The sequence below is a fragment of the Vulpes vulpes genome, chromosome 15, assembly GCF_048418805.1.
Source record: "Vulpes vulpes isolate BD-2025 chromosome 15, VulVul3, whole genome shotgun sequence".
NCBI lineage: Eukaryota > Metazoa > Chordata > Mammalia > Carnivora > Canidae > Vulpes > Vulpes vulpes.
Genome location: NC_132794.1, coordinates 114073053 through 114092070, shown reverse-complemented (window position 1 = coordinate 114092070; position 19018 = coordinate 114073053). Strand labels below are relative to the sequence as shown.

The 19018-nt window shown below is 52.4% G+C and overlaps 1 long non-coding RNA gene across 1 annotated transcript; it reads left to right on the top strand.

The window, feature by feature from the left end:
• Positions 1-10644: 10644 nt before the first annotated feature.
• LOC140595749 (uncharacterized) lies at positions 10645-15120 on the top strand. Its single transcript, XR_011997626.1, has 6 exons — positions 10645-10787; positions 11601-12799; positions 12905-12986; positions 13082-13256; positions 13582-14465; positions 14628-15120. It is a non-coding gene; the product is annotated as an uncharacterized lncRNA (long non-coding RNA).
• The last annotated feature ends 3898 nt before the right edge of the window (positions 15121-19018 follow it).

The following is a 19018-nucleotide window of genomic DNA, read 5'->3' as shown; positions in this document are numbered from 1 at the left end:
TGGAGGCTCCTGGTCCCTGATAACGGGCACCATCCTCCCTCACAGACCCTTCAGTATATAAAAACTGTAATCTGGACTAAAGGTGAGCTCGTGCTCCCACCCTTAGCTACTGCAGCTCACACCATTCTTGTGCTTGGTAAGTGAGCAAGCACCAAACAACCTAGACTAGGGAAGTTGGTAAACTTGACCGAGCGTCTGAAGGTGGCAGGTGGCAAGGCAGAGGTCAAAGCAGCACTCGGACAGGTATGCTTTCCGGCCTCTATCTGACTCAGTTCCCAAAACACTGCTTTTCATCAGGCTGGTGGCACAGGCCCGCGGTGGGGCTCCGGGACGGAAGTGGGAAGGGAAGGCTGTCCCCACGGAAGGCGCGGCCTACTGGGTGTCCCCGTTACATTTCACCGCATGTGTGAATCTCAGGGTGGCTCCCGTTCACTCAGAACCAAAAGGAGCAGCTTGTTCCAACAAAGCAGCCAGTTGGTTTTGAAGAAAACCTTCCGCCGGCCTGGGTGCTAACCTGAGCTGGAGAGGGTGGGGTCTGGGTGACAGGACACACCCAGAGAAGGCAACACATCCTGTGACCAAAGGACTTTGTGCTGCTGAAAATAGAAGGAAGGCCCGATTACTCATGATGACCAGGGTCACTGGCTTTCGAACGCCGTGCTCAAGGAGGAACTGAGGTAGGTGGGAAGCCTGACACACGACGTGCGCTGAGTGGGAGGCCCCGAAGCACGCCCAGGTTCTGTTCCCGTTCTGGAACGTTCTTTCCGCCGTGTGTTTTCACCCCACCCAGGGACGGAAAATTGATCACGCTGTCCGAATTTCAGACAACATCCTAGCTACTACGACCATCCTTTTGTGTTTGTGATGGGCTTCAGATCATGAGAGTTTTCTTTTTAAAACGTTTACTTGTTAAGGCAGAAAGATAAGTCAGAGAGAAGTTGCGTTGTGTTTTAGGACTATTAGTCTCAGACACACAGCTTGGAAAGCGAGCTCCTCCGGCCGCCCACCTCCCTCCTTAGCAAGAGGCTTAGACTTTTCATTTTCAGCCATGACCCTCTGGGAGAGGCTCTGCTCGCCCGGTGATGTGGAAGCAAGCTACTTCAACAAAATGTTCAATGGATAAATCACTCTTCCGGAAGAGGAAGTCTCCGCTCTTCTAGTTCCTCGCAGCCGAGGTGAGGCTCACAGATGGCTGGGCTGTGGGCCTCACAGCTCTGAGAGGAGCAGCAGCACAGCACCCGGCACTGTCTCTCGTGTGCCCTCCTCTAGATGCTCTGCAGGAGGGCTCGTTGGCTCCTCAAGCCCAAGCATGGGTTGGTTTACAATTAATCCCATTTTTTTAAGATTTTATTTATTCATGAGAGACAGAGAGAGAGAAAGAGAGAGGCAGAGACACAGGCAGAGGGAGAAACAGGCCCCATGCAGGGAGCCCGACGTGGGACTCGATCCTGGGTCTACCAGGATCATGCCCTGGGCCAAAGGTGGCACTAAACCACTGAGCCACCCGGGCTGCCCCAATTAATCCCATTTTTAAGACAAAAGGCTGAGGTGGTATGTCTGCCACGCCAGATAAGGGAGAGGCTGAGGAGAGATTCCATCTTAGCCTCTCAGCCCAGGTCTCCTGAGAGGTACACGGCTGAGACCAATAACCCCACAGTGCCACCCTGCACACATATGAAAGGGTCTTAAAAAGTCTCAAGTGCACATCCAAGCGTTAGACCTTGGCCCCTGCTGGGCATCCCCTAGGCATGTGGCATTTGACGTTAACTGGACTTGCTGGATTCTTAAAGTGTTTAATTGGGCAATCATTCACCTTTTGTTTGTTTTTTTTTTATTTTTTTGGTGTTTTTTTGGACTTGTTTTTTTAAGATTTTATTTATTTATTTGACACACACACAGAGAGAGAGAGAGAGCACAAGTAAGGGGAGCAGGAGACAGAGAAGCAGGACTCTGGGATCATGACCCAAGCCAAAGGCTGACACTTAACCAACTGAACCACCTAGGCGCCCCTCATTCACCTTTTGACTAAAAATTTAACCATTTTCACCAGACACTACACGCTGTGTGTAATCTTTATGTCTGTAAGGTAGGACTAACCTCTTGTGGCTGGCCCCATCACAACTGTGAGCAGGGAGTGAGTATCCTACTAAAGGCGGCCATGTGGTACAGAAAACACATGCTTCTGTGTTAACAGACTTCGTTTTAGTGAGGACACAGTGTGCGGATATTTATTGAGTGCTTAGCCTACTTAAGACATGAAGTAGAAAAAAAAAAAAAAAAAGACACGAAGTGGGAGGTCAGGACCCAGCAGTGCCTGATAGGTATGGGGCTTCCTGTGCAGTGGGACAGACAGACAAGCCCATGACAAGTTGGCTTTCAAAGGAGAACCTCTGGGTGCTGTGGGAGCACCCCGATGGACAACCGGAAGGCTTCCCTGAGAAAGACCTGGCCTTCTCCTCTCCAAACTCTGTGACCTTGAGCAAGGACTACAACAGGCTCTGGAGGGGATCTAATCTGACCCACCGGTCTCAGGGTTAGGAGTAAAGGAAGCTGAAACGTACTGAGCAAAGGCACAGCTTTCTTGTCTCTGCTTCCTCATTTGAAAAATAAAAGTTAATGGGCAGAAGAAGATTTAGGAGCCTCTAAATTCTTTCTTTTTTTCTTTCTGATTTCATGGAGTTGATTTTTTTTTTTTAAAGAAACATTTATATAAACACCAAATGTGGTCAGATCAAGTTTTCAAGTATGGAGGACACATGTAATACGTGTTGTCCAGAGAATGTTCCTATAACATTTTATTTTGGGGAATGCAAAGGGATATAATGGGCCTACTCTGTGGGGAGCTTTCTTTGCTGCACAGTGTTGTTGAAACTTGATCTTCAGCTTTTGCCTAACAAAAGCCATAAATGAATGATGACAATTGATAGGAGGTGAAAAGCTCATTTCATGCTCCAGAATAGGGGTTCTTTGAGCAGAAAAAAAAGGCAAAAGTCTACTTTCCAGACTCTTTATTCCCTTTACACTTATGTTTAGATGCCAAAGATCCAGGGGTGCTGTGCTGTCGAGGCAACTCCAGGATCATCCCTCTGGGGGCTCCATGGTATTTTACTGAGCATTCGGACCCACGGACATCTCACATCCTGCTCTATCTATCTGCACCCTCAGCAAGACTTTCAGAGCTACTCTCTGACCCGAGTCAATGAATGCCACACCAACTAAGAAATTGCCAAGTTCAGTGTCAGCCATGTAAACTGTCTAGCTTAATGTCTCCATGAAAATGTGTCCATTATGGACACAATCAAAAACTTGTAAAGAGTTTTGGTAGCACGGGAGGTGATGCATCAGCTTTTGAGAGGGTTGCAGAGGTTGGTGACACTGAAGACCCCAAAGAACTTTTGTTTACTTGGGCTGATTCCGCCAATACTTGCCACGTTAGAAATTAAACTTATTACAAGTATTCACAATAATATTATTTATTTATTTATTTAAAAATCATAGCGTGACATAACATTTTAATGAAGACTATGAAAAATTTGAGAACGAAAAGTATGAATCTCATCAGTACCTGGCATGATAGAAGACAGCTGGATCCTCATGTCTGCTCCGTCTTCCATCTGTCATGATAAGTTATTTTAAATCCGGCTGCACATATAGAGATATAGTCAGAAGAGGGAGGAGTATTTTGATGGACTTTTTAGAAAACCATAGATATGGTTTTCTCCTTTGATGCTACACCAAAACTCAACAGAGGGCCATTGCTTAAAGGTCGGTTGTGATGTGAAAACTGAAGCTATATGAGCGAATTTTTCCTTCTCTGTGACATCAAAACATTATTTTGGTCTCCCTTGCTGTGAATGGACCTCTCACCCATGCATGACTTTGTAACATCAAATATTGGACACGTAAAAGACGCCGGTTCACTGAATTGTGTGGCTCTTCCAAAAGCTGATAAATTCACTCTAAACATTGAAAACTCACTTTTGTAAATACTGCCACCAATCTCATCAGAAAAATATGTAAGTATCGGGGAGCTAGTGAGCCCAAGTTGGCAGCTAGCAGCAAGTTTTCCAAAATTCCCATCTTCACTGGAAAGCTCAAATTTTATCATTGGCAACAAATACTGTCAGTTGTTTTCCTTGAAGTGACAGACTCACTTTATTCATTTTGGAGAAAATGTTGCCAAATACTCAATGCTGAATAACCGTGGTTGGTTAGTCATTCTTCCAAATAAAAATTCCATGAAAAAGGCAGCAGAGCTCACAATTCAATGAATCACACAAATGCTTTTCCTGGAGACTATCCTGTACTTGAGTAATGCAGCAAACAAGCTGTATGCATATCTTTGTTTTGATCAAAAGTGTTCCTAACTAAAACTGGTCTTTTTTTTTTTTTTTTTTAATCTGCTGCAAGTGTGTGGTGGCAAAGAATGCAACGTCTAGTGCAATTTGATGTGTACAACTTGATTTGTGTTAAGGTGTAAGCAATTTTACCACCGTTGCCTTTCCTCCATTCATTCAAGTATCAACCTAGTAAAAAAGACAAATAACATCTTAGTATTATAATGAAAATAGTTCTGACCTCATAGATCTTCCGTGGGAGTCTCAAGAACCCCAGGAGTCTGGGATCATTCTTTTGAGAATGGCCTCTACAGATATTTTCCATCAAGAGTCTGTCATGTGAGAATAACTGAGCTGAATGAAGCTTATTAAGTCAAAGTCACAAACCTGATTTTTGATCTTTCCAATGATTAGGTTTCAGTGTAGGATTGATATCCAGGAGTTGAAAGGTTCTGGATCTTTAAGAAAACCTTCTAATTAGTTTGTTACCATTCACTTCTCAATGGGTGAGTGTCTTTGGGCCCTTGGGCAAAGGCCCCTTCCCTAAGAGGTGATCCATAGAGACGAGTCAAGAACTGGACCAGTCAAGTTTGATGATCTGGAGTTTATCTTTCTATTAAAAATAATTTTGATAGTTGCTCGTTGATTTAGAGAAAATCAGCTCATCATTTCATGGGTCCTCAACAAGGAAGTTTGAAGTCAACATTTCCAGTGCATCTGGGTTGCATCTAGTCTATGGGGCCCCTACTATCATTGTGTGGGTTCACCTCCACGACTTTGTCAATCTCCGTGTGTTTATGACCCAAGGCCCTGCTCCATAAATTACAATTAACTTTCTTTCTGAGGGCTTCATGATGTTTTTACAAAAATTAAAATTTTTGCAAGACATTTACAATCATAATTCCTTTGTCTTAAAGACCTTGCCCTGAGTTAATGGGAAGTGTATCTAGTGATATAGAAATAAGCTGTGTTCCACATATGGAATCTGATTTTGGCTTTAAAATCACAAATCAGTTCCTGTTGGAGGGGATACTCCCTCTGGGAGGTTCACCCAAAGTCCCCTAGCATGAGATTTTCATTAGATCTTGAGGGAAATCTGCTTCTAGAATGTTCTCTGAAAGCTCTGGCTTCTGTAAATTTAGTTTTCTGCCGAGGTAATCCATAATTTTCTTTTTTTTTTAATCTTTAAATGCAGGAAATGAAGAAAACAAAGAAAGGATCATTTTATTGACTCCTTATACGGCACAAAATGTTTTTTTTTTTTAATATTTTATTTGTTTACTAGAGAGAGAGAGAGAGAACACAAGCAGGGGAGCAGCAGGCAAAGCGAGAAGCAGACTCCCCACTGAGCAGAAAGCCCAAAGTGGGGCTGTATCCCCAGACCCCAGGATCATGACCTGAGCTGAAGGCAGACACTTAACCAACTGAGTCCACCAGGCGTCCCGCAGAATATGTTTTTAATGAATCTGGGCTGGGTTTTGGATCTTCAGGCATGAACCCTGGGCTTCCCAGCCTCCAGAACCCTGAGAAACAAGTGTCAGCTATTTCAGGACCCGAGTCTATGGCCTTTTATGGCAGCAGCCCTAGCTGACCACGACAGGCTCTTTGGAGCCACTCAGCTACGGAGCCCAGGGGAACGTGAGCAGAAGCAAGGCTCTGAGGTCACTGCTTTCCAGAAGCACCGGTAGGTAAGTAGCAGCCGGTGCAGGAAAGCAGTGAACTGGCTGGTGACCGTGGAGTGGAGTGGAGGGAAGAGCCCAGCAGCTAACCCCAGGTGTGTGTCCTCCAGGGGTGAGGATGGATTGTAGCAAAGAAGGAAATCTTTGATTTGAGAAATCACGGCATCTCCCCAAGTGAACCAGCCAGCCCCCCAGCTGGCTCCCGTCCAGGTGGGTCTCTGTGGGAAGGAAGGAGGGGAGGAGAGTGCTGGGCCCTGGGCCAGGCGGGATCAGGGCTCTGAGGGGCTGGGGGGCATCGCCGGGGGTCCAGGGAGGGGCTGATCCAGGAGGTGGAAAGCCATCGCGCGACTCCTTGTTGCTGAAGACCCGACCCCCACTGAAGGATCTTCCTTCCCTCCAGGCCTGCGGTTTGGGGGAGCCTTGGGGCGGCGGGGGCAGGGCACAGACACAGCGGTCAGGTGCTCCTGGGCGATGCAAAGCCCTCCCTGAGCATTGTCGCTGAGCGGATGGCGGATGGCGTAGCCAACCTTTGGGGGAGTCTTGCTACGGGAACTGAGTGAGTGACCTTCTGTCTTGGGAAGACAGACGCCCGGGGGGCTCTCAGGGCTGGGGACATGGGGGACAGCCCACTGGCCTCCCTGAGTGAGCCGCAGGCAGGGCGGCTGGGGGCACACGTGGGGAGCCTGCTCGCACCCCGACTCCTCCATGGCTGAGGCGTCATTCCCATTTTCTGGGGGTGGACTGTGCAGAAACACTCTGCTAATCAGATGTCAGCAACCCATTTTTAGACAACATAAAACACATCGGGAAAAAAGAGAGAGAGAGAGAATAATGTGCCAAATGCTCCTGCTCCCACCACTCAGAATTTAAAATGTTAGAAGTCTTTGCTCAACCTCATTAATCACCAGGGAAACGTACATCAGGACCACAGTGACATGCCACTTCGAACCCTCTAGTCCGGCTACAATCGAAGGGTCAGACAATAGTCGGTGCTGGAGAGGTTGTAGAAAAATTAGAACCTTCCTGCACTGCTGGGGGGAACTCGGAATGGTGCAGCCACTTTGAGAAACAGGCTGGCAGTTGCCCAAACAACGAAACAGATTCACACACAGCCCAGCAACTCCAGCCCTATAGAGACACCCAGGACAACTGAAGCACACGTCCACATAAAAGCTTGTATGTGAGTGTCCACGGCAGCATTATTCGTGATCTCCAAAAAGGTGGAAACCACCGAAAAGTCCATCGGGGGATGGATACATCAAGAAAATGTTGTCCATCCCTACAAGGGAACGTGATTAGGGCCCTAAAAAGGAATGAAGTTCCGACCTGCTACGACATGGACGGATCTTAAACACGTGATGCTCGGTGACAGGAGCCAGACACCAAGGCCCGCACGTCACATCATTCCACTCCTGTGAGATGTCCAGAATCGGGAAATCCGGAAAAACAGAAAGTGTTTGCTTGGAGCAGAGAAGACAGCGATTGCTGAAGGCACAGGGCTCTTCCTGAGGTGGCGGAAATGTTCTAAAAATCGACTGTGGTGATGGTTGCACATCTCTGGGAACAGAGCAAAAAGCATTGAGTCGAATGCGCTCGGGGGTTGTACGGTATGTGAATTGTAGCTCCATTAGGCTACTTAAGAGTCCGCGATATTCTTCTCCAACGTTTTTCATATGAAAGGACCAAAATGTTACTAAACACGTGGAAGTCCCCTTTCTCTCCCTCCCTTCCTTGTCGTGAGCGAGGATTCCCTTCCAGTCTGCTCTAAAACACTGTTCCATGTCATGCCCCTCTCTCCCCTTCCTCATTTAAGCACATGCGAGAGTGCTGGGAGACGGTGCCATGACCACCTCCATTTGACGGATGAGCAAACTGAGGTCACACAGGTCAAAACTGAGCTTCCCCCGGGGTCAGAGAGCCAGGCTGGCCAGGGCCGGGTGCTCCTGTTCCATGTCCGTGTTACAAACCCTACGCCCGCTCCCGCTTACTCCAGCAAGCGTCTTTGGCCAAACCTCACAAATGATCCCACTGATCTGAAAAGAAGATCGCAAATCACATTAACAGGGAAATCTGTTGCTCGCAGAAATCCCAAAACATCTCTGGTATTTTCCAGGAAACATTTTTAGAATCCCAAGGTGATTTCCTAAGTCCTTGTCTAAAAGGTGAAAAATCGCTCTGCCGAACAGCTCGAGCAGACGGTCGAGATTTCTTCAGCAGAACTCAGCTAATTCTCACGTCCCAGACCCACAAATGTCACAAATCTCCCTACAAGCCTTGAAAATGTTACTACTTTCATCGGCATAGGATGAAGAACAGAGAGGAGCTGAGATGCTTCGCATTTCAGATACTCCATCACGATAGGGATGGGCCTTCTGGGAGCCGTGAAGCAGTTGCCGAAAAAGGGACAGGTCGACAGAGAAACTTCTGGAAGGCCCACCGCGGGGAGCCTCTGATCACCCCCCACTCCTGCTGCTCACTTGATTTATTTATTTTTCTTTTTTCTTTTCTTGATTTATTCATGAGAGACCCAGAGAGAGAGGCAGAGACACAGGCAGAGGGAGAAGCAGGCTCCATGCCAGGAGCCCAATGCGGGACTCGATCCTGGGACCCCGGGGTCACAACCTGAGCCGAAGGCAGACGCTCCACCGCTGACCCCCCAGACGTCCCACTGCTCACTTTCAGAAACCAGCCTCTGAGCCTCGGGGATGAGAGCTGAGCCCACCGGCCTTGTGGGGCCCCAGTGTCTGCAAAGTGTCACAGGAGACCCAGTGATGGACGAGACCTGGCCCTCGCCTCCAGCGCGATATCCTTATTAACTGATGCTGAGTGGTTTCCTATGGAAAGTCGGCCCATAATAGTGAAAAATAGCAGGGTTTTTAGATACTCTTTAGACCCAGGAGGGAACAGAGATGCACAAACTAACTGGGGCGCCTCAGGCCGTGTGGGAGTGTGTTTGGTGGATGAGCTCGAGGCCATGGAACCCAGCTTTGCTCGGGGCAATCTAGGCGTGAACCTCCTGGTTGCAGGTCGAATTGTGGAAGTCCCAGAAAGAGATGTGGAAGTCCTAACCCCGGCACCTGTGGATGTGGCCTTATGTGGAAATAGGGTCACGGCAGGTGTGATGAGTTACGAGGACGTCAGACTGGACGAGGGTGACCCTTAATCCCATATGGCTGGTGTCCTTGTAAGAAGGGAGAAGGGAGCTGGTGGAAACGAGGCAGGGACTGGAGGGACATGGCCCCAGCCAAGGGAGGCCTGCGGCCCCAGGAGCCGAGGGGTCAGGGAAGGACCTCCCCTTCTCTTTGTCGAGCATGGGGTCCTGGACCTGGGCCTCCCCGCCCTTGCTTTTCTAGGTTGGCCCGTGCTCCTGAGCCCTGGCCTACTCCGTCTGCACCAACCCAGCCTGGCTTCACCCGGGGCCCCTCGGAGGGCCGCCGAGCTCTTGGGCTTCTTCGGCGTCTCCCTGAGAGGCTCTGTCAGCGACGGGACGCAGAGTTGAGTTGCCCCCACCTCCTGCGTAATCCCAGGGTCTGAGTCGAGGGTCCAGACAGGGAGCCCCAGGCCTGCGGACACTGATCAGCTGTTTCTAGGACCCCAAGAGGCTTGTGGGACCCCAAGCCACCTTGCCCTGGCCCCAAGGAGCCTCCTGGCCTCAGCGATCTCCAGCCTCTGCTGTTTCCTGGCCCCCTGCAGCTGTCTCTTTCCAGAACTCTGGTTCCAGGGTTTGTCCAGGCCCCTAAGGCTGGGACAGTGTCTGGGACCTGCGGGCCTCCCGGCCCCTCTGAGAGGTTCCACCCTTGACGAGCCTCCTTCTGGCAGGAGGCCCCGAGCCTGGGGCCTTGCTCACCCTACTGTGCGTGTAGGGCGTGACCTGAGAGCTCCAGCAGGGCCAAGGGTCCCCGTGAGCTTCGTGATGCCCTGTGGCCCCTCCCGAGGGGACACGCCACCTGGCGGAGGAGCAGCAGCCAGCGAGGCCACGCCAAGGCCAGCACACAGGTCATCGGATCTGCTGGATCTAATGACGTGTGTTATGTGTCTTGTCATCCTCATTTTCCAACTTTCTTATTTAGTGTATTTTACAGAACTCTCGGGCCATGATGAACTGAAAACAAGAAACAAAACTGGCCCTGGACCGCAGCGAGTCTGGAAGCAAGCAGGTGTCAGAGGCACAGCGTCCCCGGGGCGTGACTGGGCCTGGAGCCAAGTGCCCACCGCAGGACCCATCCCGTGGACGTGAGCTGGTGAGGGTTCAGGCGGGATGGGGGGGAACTGGAGGTGTCCCAACTGAACACGGATCTTCCCTTTGCACCACCTGTCATCCCTCGCCAAGGCCCCCCTCACCCCATTCCCCCCGCCCCCAAACACACACACAGCTGAGGAGTGACAGCCTGGGGACTTAGGGAGGAGCCAGGAGGGGGATGTCAGGGAAGCTGGCCTTGCTCTCACTGGGTCAGGGTCTCACGTCCTAGCCTTGGCCCCTCGCTGCCACCCCTGTGCTCCCCAGCCTGCCTGCTTGCCTGTGACCTGAAGGGGCTGCCCCGGCCCAGGGGTCAGCGCCAAATCCGACCAGGCACCTGCTTTTGTAAAGGAAGCTTTATTGGACCCCGCTGTGCCTGCGCTTTATGCAGGGTCTGTGCCCGCCCAGCGCAGATCCCCGGTGCTCACTGGGACCCCGGCCCCCTCTCTGGATGAGCCCTTCTCTACGGGAGCAGCGCCGCCGCCTTGCGGGCAATTTGGAAATGGCAAATGGCACGTCTGCCGCGCCCACGAGGTACTCAGGATAATGTCCTGTTAATACAACTGCGGGGTCATCGCGCTGCACGCCTGAGACTCACACAACATTGGAGCCGACTATACACTAATAATAAAAAATATATATATTTAAATGAAATAAAAATAAAATTAAAAAAGCAAAAGAAAAAAAGGGACGCCCGTGTGGCTCAGCGGTTAAGCATCTGCCTTCAGCCCAGGGCGTGATCCTGGAGTCCCGGGGTCGAGTCCCATGTCGGGCTCCCTGCAGGGAGCCTGCTTCTCCCTCTGCCTGTGTGTCTCTACCTCTCTCTCTGTGTCTCTCATGAATAAATAAATAAAATCTTTAAAAAAATAAGTAAATAAATATTCAAAAAATAAAAAGAAATAAAAATGAAATCTTGCCGTTTGCAACCGTATGGCTGGAACTAGAGTATATGGGGCTGACGGAATAAACTCAAAGACAGATGCCAAGTGATTTCACTCATAAGTGGAGTTTCAGAAACAAAACAAATGAGCAGAGGGGAAAAGAGGGAGACACGAACCAAGACACAGACCGTGAACTCTCCAGAGCCCACTGAGGGTCACCAGAGGGGAGGTTGAGGGTGAGGGTGGAGATGGGGCAAACAGGTGCTAGGGGGGTATTGGGGGGGCACTTGCCGTGAGGAGCGCTGAGGAAGGTATAGGATTGCCAAACCACTATACGGTGCACCTGAAACCAATATTAACAGTGTGTTAACTAACATTTAAATAAAGACTGCAAAAAAGAAAAATTTAGTTTTTTAAAAAAGTATTTTATTTATTTAAAAAAATATTTTATTTATTTATTCATCAGAGACACACAGAGAGGCAGAGACACAGGCAGAGGGAGCCGGATGCCAGACTGGATCCCAGGATCCCGGGACCCTGCCCTGGGCCAAAGGCAAGACAGCCAACCGCTGAGCCACCCAGGCGTCCTGAAAAAATTTACCTTTTTAGTTCTTGTAGTCCCAGTTGATGCAGAATTAAGGCATCGTACTTATCATTTGGAGATTGGGAGCACAAGCAGGTGGCAGTCTCCGGGGCATCCCTAGGGAGGCTCTGAAGGATAATCTCACCCCATCAGGGCGTCTCCAGCCCCGGGACAGACTCTGCATCCGCATCCCCGCGGCCGTGTCAACGCGGCACCACGAGAGGGCAGCATAAGCCCGTGCGTGTGGCCAGAGCAGGACCTCGCACTGGGGACCCGGGCAGAGGAGGGGAGGGGGGCTCCGAGAATCTTGGGGCTGGTGCAGGGCTCTCAGGAGTCAGGGACCCCAGCGCGGGGGTCCCAACCGTGGAGGGACGATCCTAGGGTCCAGGGCACCTGGGGGAGCAGAGTGTCCCCAAACCCCCCAACCCCCCCCCCCCCCACCCCCTGTGTTTCTGGAGATGCTCTTGTCCTCAGAGATGCTCCTTCACACGGTGCTCGGCCTTCCCCCTCCCTCCTGCAGACCCGGTGCTCATCTGCATCCTCAAGGTTCCAGGAAGTCCGGCAACAGAGAAGTGTGCCCCGTTCAGCTCATGTGACCCTTCCCCCCATGTCCCTGACGTTCAGGTGCGTTCCTAGGGCCTCTGTGTGGGTTACGATGACTTACACCACCAGGCAGGCCTTGGCAAACGCCGACTTGGCATTTGGGGGGAGGCTCCTTTTTTTAAAAAGTTGAATTCTTGTTCATCTGCAAGCCGTCTTTGCCAGAATGGGGTTTGGTTTCACCCTGTGGGACTGGGAGGAGGGGTGGAGGGGGGTGTGCCAAGAGGAGACTGGGGATCAGAGATTCTTTTTTTTTTTTTTAATGATTTATTTATTTATTCATGAGAGACACACACAGAGAGAGGCAGAGACACAGGCAGAGGGAGAAGCAGGGTCCATGCAGGGAGTCCGATGAGGGACTCGATCCTAGGACCCCGGGATCACAACCTGAGCAGAAGGCGGCCGTCCCACTGCTGAGCCACCCAGGCGCCCCAGGATCAGAGAGTCTAAGTACACTGGGGACCCATCCGTCAGGCCCATGGGTGAGTTTGCTTGTCTTGATCCCTGGGTCTCCCTTGGGCCCTTTGTCTGGGGAAACTCTTGTTACCCGAAAAAGCAGCCAAATGTTGATCATTATAACCCAACAGAGTCATTGAAGAAATGCAGAGGCCCCACACCTCAGGCTCTTCCTCTCCATGTCAGTCGGTGCATCTCCCTGCTGGACCACAGGTTTCTGGGCTGGAGGCTGGGAGAGGGGACGGCAGTGGGGTCCTCTTCTCCGTCCCCCACCCCGCCCCCCAGCCTGAGAACAGAGCCCCCCGCAGTAGGACCACATCGCTGGGTGAATGCAGCCAGAGGAAGCACGAGCCTCGGAGCAGCTGGATCAACCTCACGCCTCGGTGATGCAGATCACCTGCCACGGCGGACACCCAGCCCTTGAGCGTCCCCTTCGTCATTAACGAGTGTCACCAACTCACATTTGTGCCGAAATCCTTTTAGGTGCCACACGTGCTATATCCTTGTAAATTCTGGGTGTCGGAAACCCCCTTTCCCCCCGACCTCACCCACGGACCTGTGACAACCTCAGCTACATGATGGGCTGATGTCCCACTTTGTGTCACCGGAGGCCCTGAGATCAGGCCACCTCCTTCACGCAGCCCTCCACAGCGCCCTTGGCCTCACACCCTCAGCATTTTATTTGCATAGTGTGGGCACGGTCATCCCCGCACCAGGACAGGCTGGTGGCCCCGGATCCTTCTCGCACAGAGCAAATGGACTATATTAAGCATGCATCAATGAAATTATCTGCTTCCCCTGAAACTAGGTGACCTCTGAGCGGGGACACATTCCTCACAGCTGCCCAGAAGCAGCCGGAGTGCTGACAACCAACAGGAGGATGTGGCCAGGCCCGCTGTGGGCAGGCGGTTCTCAGGTCCTGTCAGGAGTCAGCGGCGAGGCGCTGGCCTGCTCCCCTTCCCTCCTGGCCGGCCTCCCTGGGAAGGGTCCCACCTCCTGCAGGGTGCCGGCCCCTCTGGGCCCTCGGCCCCTGCCTGGGGCAGCCCTTCCCTCCCTCGGCCCGGCGCCCCCGCATCCCAGTCCTGCCTTCCTCTGCGGCCCCTCCTGCTGCCCGCAGCTCCCGTCCCGCCCGCCTTCTGGAATGTTCCGCCAAAGCAGAGGCCGAGCACCTCTCGTTCCACTCCCAGCTCGGAGTGGAAGTTCAAGAGGCTCTTCAGGGGGGCTGGTCAGAGAAGTCTCCGGAAGGCACGGCCTGCACACCCCAACCTGTCCAACCCGCCTCCTCTCCCCTTAAGCCTCTCCTCGGTCTCCCCGAGCAGCTTCCCGAGTCTCACCCCTGGGCGCACCTGCGGCCCTGCTGCCTTCACCCTGCCCTGCCCACTGCCCTGCCCACTGCCCGGCTCTGCACAGCCTCCGCACCCCTGCTGCTCGCATCCCTGCTTGGCCTGGCCGTCAGGCTCAGCCACCCGGGGTCCCCGCTGCTGCACCCTGGCCAGGACCAGGTGCCACCCTGCCTGCCCCTCCCGCCACCTTCCTGAGCATCGTGGCTAGATGCAGCCCCCGCTGTGCTGCTGGGGACACTCTGCAGGCTGCGGCTGTCCCTCCTGGTCTTCCTGTAGGCCACCTCCCCGCCCGCACAGCCTCCAGAGCGCCGGCTTCGGGCCCTCACCCCCGCCAACCAGCCCAGCCCAGGTGTGTCCCCCTGCCTGGCCAGGCCCCACGCTGCCCTGTGGACAGAAGGTGGCAGGGGGTGCCCCCCAGTCAGCAGTCAGCGTTCCTAGACCTCACTTCTGGGCGTGCACGCTTGGCTCTACGTTCACCCTCAAGTTTGAACCTTCACTTTGTCCATCTCAGGAGGTGACAGTCATAAAAACCCCCTTCTCTGCCTTGAAGAGTGGCAGCCACGGCTGAAACCGGGTCACTGCCTCCTGAGAAGCACAGTCCCCAACAGCAAGGCCCGGGAGCCCTGCCCCATAGCTCTCCCCGCCTTCCCCTCGGAACTCCCCGCCACCCCGAGCATTGCTTCCAGAACCCAGCTCTCTGGCGCTGGAAACTGAGACATAAAAGTCAATTACTTTATTGGGCTTAAAAAAATGAAAAGCGACCAGCAGACAGGATTTGTTTCCTAATTTATTTTTGGAACGAGTTTTCACTTGGTATTGATTGTCGCCGGTCCGGGGTTGGGGAGGTGGTTTGAGATTTGTGTCCTGGTCCCTCTGGAGGCTGGCACAGCAAAGGCCACGCACGCATCTCCTTGTTTGATAATGAATTCATTGTTTTTTTTCCCCCCATAAAGAGTGATCACCAATTTATTAATATAATCAAAAATAAAAATCTCACAAATGTCTTTTTTATAGTTGGTTTGTTTGAATCAGAATCTAGGATAGCCCCGGTGGTGCAGCGATTTAGCACCACCTGCAGCCCGGGGTGTGATCCTGGAGACCCGCGATCGAGTCCCACGTCAGGCTTCCTGCATGGAGCCTGCTTCTCCCTCTGCCTGTGTCTCTGCCTCTCTCTTGTTCTCTCTGAATGAATAAATAAATAAATCTTAAAAAAAAAAAGAATCTAAAACAAATGGTTAGATATATTTCATAGATCTACAATGGTACCCACATGCTTCTCTTTCTCTCTCTCTCTCTCTTAACTATTTTTTGAAGAAACCAGATCATGTGTCCTATAGAATTTTCCACCTTTGCACTTTGCACCATGGGAATTCATTGTTTTTAAAAGAAAGTAATGAGGAAGCATCTCAAGAAGCTGGGGATGTCCTCCCCACCCCCAGTGGAATATTCTCCAATGCGTTGCCCATCCTCCCTCGGATCAGAGCATCCGTGGGCAGGTGAGTGTGAGCTGTAGCTTAATATGAGGCTCCCTTAATCCCTCCTAGAGTGGAAACCTGTTTGCATTGGGAGCAAACTTCCTTCCTGGGCCTGGCGGCTGGGGGCGGCCACACCAGCTCCTCCCACCCTCCTCCCCTTTGATGGGATTACTGGGGCCTGCGGAGGATCCATTTCACCTAATAGGCTCTGACCGATGGCCTTTGGCGGGGTCACCTCGGAAGCCTCCCAGGGCCCGAGGCGAGAAGCCTTTTTTTCTTCTTGAAAAATTATTTCTCATACTCGGCGTAAGTTCTGTCTCGATGGGGATGTTTCATAAGTTTGCTGCTCTTGGGGATCATCAACCTCTGAATAAGCTCATCCTTCTCTCCAAGAAACTCGAGGGAGGAAGGTGGATTCTTTTTATTAGTGTAATTATTTTTTGGTGTCCTTCCTGTGGGGTGTTCAGTGTCTGTATTTGATGTATTCGAATGAACACGGGGGAGTTAGTTCTATGAGCAACGACCCCTAAGGAGCCAGCATCGCGGTAATGCAGCAGACCCGTCTCGGAACGCTGGGCATGAGGACGGCGTTGGGGTCACAGGTGGCTCACAATATTCGGAGTACGACGATGTCTTATTCGAATCCACATGCCGTGAATATCCGAGGCCCCCGGGCAGGCCCTGGAGGGACGTGAGGACCAAACCCTGCGGAGGCCGTGCGCTCATGCACCCATGGGTTCCATCTGTCCCCTGGTCCGAGCTGGTCTGAGCAGGTGCCACGTGCCCCCGGAGCCCTCTCCTGGCCCCCTCACCCATGAGAACCTCCCCACTTGCTCTACGTCCCTTACGCCTCTTCACGGACTCCCTAGCGCTTTGTCTCTGATTTGTCCGATTCCCCCTCTCTCCCTTCCTTCTCTAAAATCTGAGTTCCATGAAGGCAGACCCAGGGCTGAATGCACCTGCTACCACCCCGGGCTCCTAGTCGGCGCCCACGGTGGCTGCTGGGGTGAGTGGGGGATGAGAGAGGATTTGGGGTCTGGCTCAGATGGTTTGGCATCTCAGCTACTCTGCAGGCTCAGGGTGGCCAGTAAGCTGCTCCAGAGCCAACTGTGGGTCCTGCTGGATTGTGAGGGGTGACAGGTTCCTCCTCCCCAGGTCCTCAGAGGGCACAGGGCAGGGAGGACAAGCTGAGAGGTATGTCCACGTGCGAGTGGAAGCCAGGGCTGGGGAGGCCTCCGGAGGACTCATCTCCCGGGGAGCTCTCCCTGGATGCCCAGGGCACCTGGCACGCCGCTGGGCACGCTTGTCACACGACAGTTGGTCTGGTCAGTGCTGTCGATCGGTGCCTCTATGAGCACAGGTGCAGGGTCTCGTTCGCCTCCATGTCCCAGATGTCCAGTGGGGGGGCATGCAGGAGGCCCCCCCCAGCCTGTGTTGATTGAGTGTGGGTAGCCCTGCAGCAGCAGGACTGGGTGCCAGCCTGTCCCCGTGCGCCGGGTCCCTGTGGGGTGGGGAGAACCGTGAGGACGGGGAGCCGGAGGCCGGGCATCATTCAATCACAGCCGGGCACCTACAGCAGAGTCCTCACCTCCACCTGCTACCCCAACCCTTGGGCGGCTGCCAGGTGGCCCGCAGCCAGAGACACCCTGCCGCTGGGACAGTACCTCCCAGCTTCCCCTACAGACAGAGCCTAAGTAAAAATTGCTAGAGAAGGGATCGGGCAAAGCCTCACTCACTGGGTGAAATGTAATTCTGTGACTGCCCGCCGAAAACTGCCCGTGCACCTGACACCAGGGTTCGGGAAGACTGTGGGCAACTTCCTGGGTGGCACAGAACCCCCCCACCCCCCCGGTTCCACTGTGAGGAGCTGCTCTACACAGGAATGAATGCAGATTTTTGGTTTTTTTTTTCTTGTTTTTTTTTAAAAGATTTTATTTATTCATGAGAGACACAGAGAGAGGCAGCGACACAGGCAGACCGATAAGCAGGCCCCATGCAGGGAGCCCCATGCAGGACTCGATCCCAGGACCCCGGGGTCACTCGATCTCAGGACCTGAGCTGAAGGCAGATGCTCAACTGGATGGAGCCACCCAGCCGTTCCGAGGTTTTGGAATAAAAAACACAAAACCACAGAACTGTGTTTTTCAAGGCTGGAGCCTCTGGCAGCCCATCTTTATTACATACACGTATTACGTGTATATTCTTAGATAGATAAAATTTATATTGTGTGTGAGTATATCGGTAACACATATGTGATAAAGATGGACTAGAATAAACTGGTTTTGCATATGTAAATATACAAGAAAACAACAGCACACATAGGTCTACATGCACTGTACCGGCGTCACAGCTATACTCTTAAATGCATAATTTATTTAAGATGTTTAATTTAGGGGCACCCCTGTGGCTCAGCGGTTTAGCGCCGCCTTGGGCCCAGGGCATGATCCTGGAGACCTTGGATCGAGTCCCACGTCGGGCTCCCTGCATGGATCCTGCTTCTCCCTCTGCCTGTGTCTCTGCCTCTCTCTCTCTCTGTGTCTCTGATGAATAAATAAATAAAATCTTAAAAAAAAAAAAGATGTTTAATTTAAGGGGCGCTTGGAGGGCTCAGCAGTTGAGCATCTGCCTTCAGCTCAGGGCGTGATCTCGGGGTCCTGGGATCGAGTCCCACATCGGGCTCCCCGCATGGACCCTGCCTCTCCCTCTGCCTGTGTGTCTCTCGTGAATAAATAAATAAAATCTTTTTCTAAAAAGATGTTTAATTTAAAAACACGGTTATCCTGTAGGCTGTGGTGATATTAACCCTGGTGATGGGCTCCCTTACTCCAAATCTCAGAACCAGCAGATCCGTGGCCTCCGGTGTAAGCCCCCACTTAGATTAACTTCGTGTTGGGTGGAATTTGTCTGCTACCCTTCAGGGAACAGAAGGCAAAAGTGCAGCATCACTGGGGGACAAGGAGGCTGGGATGGGAGAAGGCTTCCTGGAGGAGGTGATGTGACGGCCAGTGGGAGCTAGTCAGCCAGGTAAGGGAGGGAAGGACATTCAGGTAGAAGGAGCTGCAGGTGTAACGCCACTGAGGTAAGGGGCAGGCAGAGAGGACACGGCAAGCAGCAGGGAGGCCGTGGTGGCCGTGGGCAGCAGGGGATGGTGTGAGCCACAGAGGGACATGGAGGGGAGCACAGGCCATAAGTCGGCAGAGGAAAGAAGATGGAACTGACAGGCTCTGGAGGGGATTGGGGGGAAGAGGCAGGACAGGAGCCCCTCCTGGTTTCTTGGGGGTGGGAGGGAGGGGGTGCTGGTGGGTGGTGGGCCCTTCACTTGGAAGGGGGAGCAGGTGTGGGCCAGTGGGGAAGAGCTGGCTTCCGGACAGGCAGCATTTAGGGGCATTTGGGACATCGTAGGGACTCCATCCAGGAGCCACTCGGC